Below are 7,290 nucleotides of genomic sequence, written 5' to 3' on the forward strand. Positions count from 1 at the left end.
CTTCAAAATACATTTTCTCTACTGGATAGAAGAAAATTTCAGAAAAAGCCTCCCTGGTTTATTGGATGGGTGTGTATTGGGTCAGGTTTAAAAACATTTTAGTGTAGCTGATGGACCATGACCTTTTAATATCAGTTAAATCCAGATTTATTTTTTCAAGAGGTATGCTATGGAAAGGTGTTGGCAGCCAAGTTAGAGAAGTCTGCCACAGTATTTTCACAGGATCATTCCAAGGTATTCTGTTGTTCATGCCAAGCAATAAAACCTTTGGTTTTGTGTGCCTTTCTGGACACTGCTGTGTTCTCAGTGCAGGCAAATTATCTCAAAAAGTGCTATTTTACAGAGAAAACTATGTTTTAAAAACTTTTCAGCATTAGGATATTGAACAAGTAAAAAGGATGGATTTACATGTTTTGTACATATAAGACAAGAGAACAAGCATGTACTCAAATATTGTTTTAATTATTTTTCACTTGTAGTCCTCCATATGTTTGCACTGCAGTCGGTGAGCAATAGAAGAGCTCTCCTGTGGTTAATTTTACACCTGCAAAGTCCCCTGGATACAAACCAAGATTGACTGGCCAAGTGCATAAAGTATCCTGCTTATCTGGCCCATGAATTCATGTGCTCCAGGGGGTTGGAGAAGATGGGGAGAATATGAGGAATTTATTATTTTCAGTCTTTAGCAGATTTTCATTACTTTTACTCTTTCTATCTCCAACACCTGAGGAAATAAATCCCCACAGCTTCAGGTTTTCAATGCAAACATGGGAAGAAATCCCCACAATGTCTGTGCTCCTTGCAGGCACAGGGGAGGAATCCAGGGCTCACTCCAAGGGTGTTTGTAAGGGATGCCCCAGCAGAGCCTGCTCCCAGCACAGCCTGGCTGAGGGACCACAGGGACAAATCTGATTTTTGTTCAGCCCTGCCCCATCCCTCCCACGCTGCTCCTAATGATCTGCCAATTACCATCACGGCTACAAAAGCCGTGGAGGTGCTTGCATTTTTTCCCTACCATCGCACTGGCTGCATGGAGACTCCTGGGTTGCAAAAATCTTCAGAGTGACCCTGTGCCAGACACAGAGCCTGTGCTTTGCTGCCCCTCTGCAGCAAAGGCTGCTCCTGCTTGTCACCCATGAGATCTGGCTGTTCCATGTGGCCCTCACCCTCCAGCACAGGCCCACACCTCTGCTGCAGCCACCACACATTACCGAAATTAATAGAAATAATTAGTGCTTCACAACCACGCAGAATTAATGAGGCTGGGAGTGTGACACTGAGGTATCAATAGCAGAGTTTACAGACATCGTTGGTGTTCTTTGGGAGCCCTGACCTATATTCGGATATAAAGGATCCTAAATGTTCCTTTGCAAATAAATGTTAATTAAAACACTTTTCTTCAAAAGGCCTATTTTAAAATGACATACAATTCAAATATTTGTCTTATGACACACACAGATAGGAGGGCTCACAGTCTCACAGGAAATATATGAATGTAGGAAGGAAAAAGAAAAAAAAAACCATAAAGAGAATAATTCCCTTCTATGGCACATCAGAATAAAAATTGTGGTGATGGGCTGAAGTGTGAAATGTTTTTAACTGCAGAAAATGTTGTGATCAGTTTTTCTTTTTAGTGAAAGAGATGACTACCATACAAAAATGAAATGTAGTCTAACATTTGCATTATTTTCAACATCGAGGCCTGGAGGTATTTTATTTTCACTTTCATAATTTTTTTGCTCCTTAAGAAAGATCTCTTACATGATTTATTTGAGGCTATATCTTTCTACACAGTCCTTTGCAGTATATTTTCAGTTACATTCACAATGCACTTAAGAAGAAGAAATCACACAAAAAAGCAATGCCTTTTGCAGACATAAAAACCTTTTTTTTCTTTGCTGAACAACTCTTTTTTTGTGCATTTTTTAGAAGGCCTACTAAAGCTCAACTAAAATATATGGTCTCAGTGTAATAACCCAAGACATTCCAGTCACCAACAAATGTTCTTGCTTTTATTAAAAAAAAACAAACCCAAAACCAAACACAAAAAGCCAAACTCAGAGTCTCCATGGAGTCAGACTCTGCTATTGTTGTTCCATTTCTGATGCAAGTCAGAAGATACCAGACAATACGGATTACTGAGTCACCACTTGCTAAGCTGTATTTTCTTAAACAACAGCTCTCCCAGCTGATCCTTCCAAGTCAGCAGAAAGAATGTAAGAATAAAAAAGTGATTGGTGTTCAAAACATCAAGTGCTTTTGTGTAGCCAGGTATGCTGTGGACTGGGAAAGAAGGGAATCAGATGGACATTCCAGTGGGGAACTGGACTCCAGCTGGGGCTGATTTGGATGGGTTCCTTCTGTGACAAAGTGGGGACAGAAGGGTCACTCAAGGCTACAGGGTGTGGCAGAAAAGGGGGAGGCAGAGTGAGGAGGGTAAAGGAAATATCTGCAGTCTAGCAGATATAGAATATTTAATCCTAACATATGGATAAGCAGGGCTTCAGCAGTTAACAGGCACATTGGGCTGGGAAATTGATTCAGGACAAGGGGTTCAGCAGCAAGTCTGCTTCTTTCAGCACTTTTTCTTTAAATATCCTAGAATTCATCAAACAGAAGATAGATTACACTTTATAATATAAGCCTCCTGAGGGGATGCTGCTAAAAGGCTGTCAGCAGAAAGAAAAAAAAAGTGTTCAAAGTGTGCATGTAGGGTTAGGGACTCCACATTTCAACTCATCTGCAGCTGGAGATGAGGTGCATTTGCATTTGCTCCTCTGGCTGAAGACATAATATTCATTACAAAAGCTATTTCAAAATGGTTCTAGCCTAATTTCTTTTATTCACACATAACCCTTATAAAATTTAAAATTATGTATTAAAAATACATTTACATTCAAAAATTTTATATGGCTACATTACAAACAATTTTGTCTATGCCCAGTAGAATCTGCAGAGAGAATACTTTCCGTTTCAATTGTTTTTGTGTCAGACCTTCAAATAAAGACCAGAATATACTTAATTAACTGTAATGCTGATGGGTTTTCTACTCAGAAACCCCTTTACACAAAGCATTGTGTATAGAAACAGAAATAAAATGACCCCTGGCCCAGAAAGCTTACTTGTCATGGTTTCAGCATCACTCTACTCTGCAAATCAGTGGCTTTTGTTAATGATCACTGTCATTTTCCTGACATTGCATTGAATAGACTTTCTTTGGAGAAATTAAGACAGACAGTAGAAAGCATGTTGTTAGGTCCCTCAGTCACAGGGATCTAAGAACATGGTCACAATAGCAACCAGTGAATCCCCACTGCTTTGTAAAATGCAGAAATATAATCTTCAGTACTTTGGATTATGGAGATGTTTCTACTGCCTGTCTTGGCACTTTGGCTCACGTTCCCTCAGCAGAGATTTGTGACAGCCTCAGGCATTGTCACTCCTCTTGGTCTTTCTTCCTGCTCCACAGAAGTCAGAAGAAGAGCATTTGTGCAGGCACCTCAGCCCCTGTTGTTCCGAGTCCAAGGTGCTTGTGCAAGCTCCCATGCCAATACTGACTGGAGTGTGTTACTCCATTTGGGCGAGGTCAGCAACCCCAAGGATGAGGGAATATCTAAATCAGCAAAGCTTTCCTGAGTGCCCACAACATCCATTTCCTACATTCATTCCTTGTGATCATTTGATGAGTTACTACATTTTTAAAAAAATGATCTGCATGATTTTTTTCAACTGTGTTTCCATATGTTAATCTTTCCTACCTTGAGGAATCATAAATAGGATGGAAGTTACACATCCAGATGCTTGCAGAACTGGGACATAGACTCAAATGTAATAAACTCAAAGCCAAGCAAAAGTTTGACTAGATCTGCTTTCAACTAAGCAAGATGAGGTTTTACTCACAGTTTCTGAGAAAAGACTTTCTTAGGACAAGTGCATATTTAAAATGAACTTCAGAAAAGCCAGAAAATTAGAAAAAAAAAATTCAATGCTTGGGATGTGGTAGGGGTTTTTTTCCATTTTAAAAAGAATATGCCATCTCTGCTGTCTTGTTATTAGTGCAAGTATCTTTTACTGTTTTTACAGTTGCAAGAGACAAATTACATTCAAAACCAAGTTCTCAATGGAAAACCACCTCACTGGCTACAAGGAGGAAAGTAAAATTTTTTACAAATATTTTGTTTTATCTCTCTGCTACCAATGAATGCTGACAGTGTAGCTCTGTAAAATGACATTCTTAAAAAGAGAAGGGTGGACAAAAAATGCTCAACTAGCACCTCCATGAGACTACACAGCAGAAAAATATTCCTCATTTATAATCCAAATACATTCAAGGATGGAAAAAATGCTGCATGGAAAACCATCTTAATGGAATTTAAGTGTTCTGCAATATGTGGAAAACAAACATATTTCAATAAATTGCTGCCTTCAGTGGCTAAATTTATTTTCAAGAAGGTCATAACCACAAAACAGAATACTAATTCTTCATTCAGAGCAGTGGCAAAAGGGGAACAGAAAATAGGACACTGAAGTGTTATCTTTGACCTCTTAGATGAACTGGCAGAAGGCTGTTGGGGTTTTTGGTTGTTGTGACATCTGTTTGGGTTTGGGTTCTTTTTTAAGGTTTCTTTAAAAAACCCCGAACTTGTATTTTTCTCACTTTTTAAATTTAGAGGTAATGAATTATCTGGGAAAACATTTAAATAAAACCAATCATGTCAGCAATGCATTTTCATTAATTTCTTCAGTGTTTCCATCCTTCTTTTGACAACTGGTGCCTACTTTATTTTCATGTCCAAGCATCTGACTGCTCTGTTCACTACTGTTCTATAGGCATTAAAATAAGCATAGCAGTATGCAAGTCAGGAATGCAAACTATGAGTCTACTCTCTGCCCCCACCCTCATCAGTGTCAACTTAAACAGCTTTCCCTTTCCTTCTAAAATGTCCTGCCTGTGGAGCTGGTAAGGGAAAGAACTATCTTGTGGATCAGAAACCTAAGCCAATCCCTTTTAGAACATTTTCTGCCAAACCTGAGTGAAAATTGATGTTCTGGGCAAAAAGAACAAAAGTAGGATGCAATACAAAAACCTCTGTCAAAATCCAGCTTACTTAGACACTTTCCTTGCAGACTCTTAAACAATAATTTGCAAATCTCCTTATTCAGGCTGGTTTGTTATTCTGCCATGGAAATTTTCCTGTCACTAATGAGGCACCCAGTGATATTTTTAAGTATCTTCTAGCCCACAATATTGTTATACTACCTTCTGAAACCTGACAGTACAGGCAGAATGATGTCCTTCTGGACTACCTGTGGTGGCTTCATAGAGTTTGGGAATTTCTCAGGCCTCTGGCTGCCTTCTGATGGCTCTGAAATTCTCTTCCTTGATGGTATGCTGGCTTTGGATGGAGCAGAGTTAATTCCCTTCACAGTAGCTGGTATGGGGCTGTGTTTCAGATTTGTGGTGCACACAGGGCTGATAATGCAGATACATTTTCCCTGTTGCTGGGAAGTGTTTTTGCAGTCAAGACCTTTTCTGCTCCTCACCCCAACCCAGCAGTGAAAGGGCTGGGGGTGCACAAGGAGCTGGGAGAGGACACAGCCAGGAGAGCTGACCCCAATGGACCCCAGGAACATCCCACACCACATGGCATCATGCTCAGCCTAGAGAGCTGGGGCAGAAGGTGGAAGGAGAGGATGTTCAGAGATACAGTGTTTGTCTTCCCAAGGCACCCTCACAAGTGATGAAGCCCAGCTTTCCTGAGGGTGGCTGAACATCTGCCCATGGGAAGCAGTGAATGAATTCCTTGTTTTGCTTCACCTATTAAACTGTATTTATCTCAACCCATGAGTTTTCTCCCTTTTACCATTCCCTTCCCCATCCCACTGGGAGGAGTGACCTGCATGAGGCTGTTGCCATCTGGGGTTAAACCAAGGCAATGGGGCCTACAAAGCAGACACCACCTTTGGAAAGTTCACAATACCAGATTAAATGCCAAAGAATTTGCTAAGGCTGTGAGAAAAGACGATGCTGAACCTGGTGTTCCATCATTTTATGGAACACTCCCACATTTTATTACTCTTACAAAACTGTATGTCAACAGTTGCCACATGCCTTAAAGATTTACAGATGATGTTAAAAGCAACTAAAAAAAAAAGTAACATCTCACTGAAAAAACAATCCCTACTCAAATTAGATAATTTTTAAATAGGAAGACTTAGCTATAATGGATAAAGCAGAGGTACAAGTGAAACTTCAAATTACCAGTGAGAGCACCAATCAAATTCTCAGAATGGCATCACTGTGTCAGAATATTTAGTGCTCCTATCACTCAGGGAGGTTTTTCGGTTTCTCAGAAAAACTTTTGCGTCTCGGTAGGTGGTGCTATAGCTCTTCAATCCACCCGAGGGACAGACAGACAGACCTGCTTCCAGTGCTGAAATGAATTGCATGGAGTAGTGTGACACACAACCAGTGTCACTTCACCACTTGAGGTGGAAAGCCGGGGGGAGAATACTAAAAAAAAAAAAAAACCAAACAAAAAACCAAAACAATGCTGAAATTGTAATTTAAACACTTACATTAGCCTGTAGTTCAGGTGACATTTAGAGTTCTTGCTAAGGCAAAGGTATCATCGTACCATACACCGAAGAAAAGAAAATCGTAATTATTTGAGAGACCAACAAAATTATCACATTGCCTTATCTATACAAAAATACAAATAAAAAACTGCACAAATGTTTGGCTCTTTTCTGCAGCCTATTCTAAAGTCCTGTTGGAATGAACACTAGAAGAAAATAGCAAGCATCGATATTGTTCTAAGGAATGAGTTCTCGCTACAGAGGCTGAACACGGCTCTAACTAAGATGGGTTGTTTACATGCACTCTGTGAAAACGGCAGAAATTCTGATCAGAGCTTGCAGGGTGCTCCAAGACCTCCCGGGTGCCCTGGGCAGCCTGTCCCTGACCCTCTTGGCCACCCCTGTGCCTGGCCCAGGCCCTCACCTCTGCAGGGCTGTGCTGCAGGCTGGCCCTGACCCCCTGTACTGGGCAGGGGCAGCAGAGTGTCCCAGCCAGAGCTGTGTCCCCAGTGCTGCTCAGCGCTGGCTCCGGTGTGACACTCACACCCACGGTGCTGCTGGCCTCCCTGACTCACCAGCCGTGCCCTGTGGCCCTGGCAGTGGCCCCTGCTGGGCAGGGAGCAGCTCACAGCAGAGCCCTGTGCTCTGTGCTGCCTGTGCTGCTGTGCCCCAGCCCCAGCTGCTCCCTGACACCAAGTGCAGCAAAAACTC

This window comes from Melospiza melodia, chromosome 2 (genome assembly GCF_035770615.1).
Source record: "Melospiza melodia melodia isolate bMelMel2 chromosome 2, bMelMel2.pri, whole genome shotgun sequence".
NCBI lineage: Eukaryota > Metazoa > Chordata > Aves > Passeriformes > Passerellidae > Melospiza > Melospiza melodia.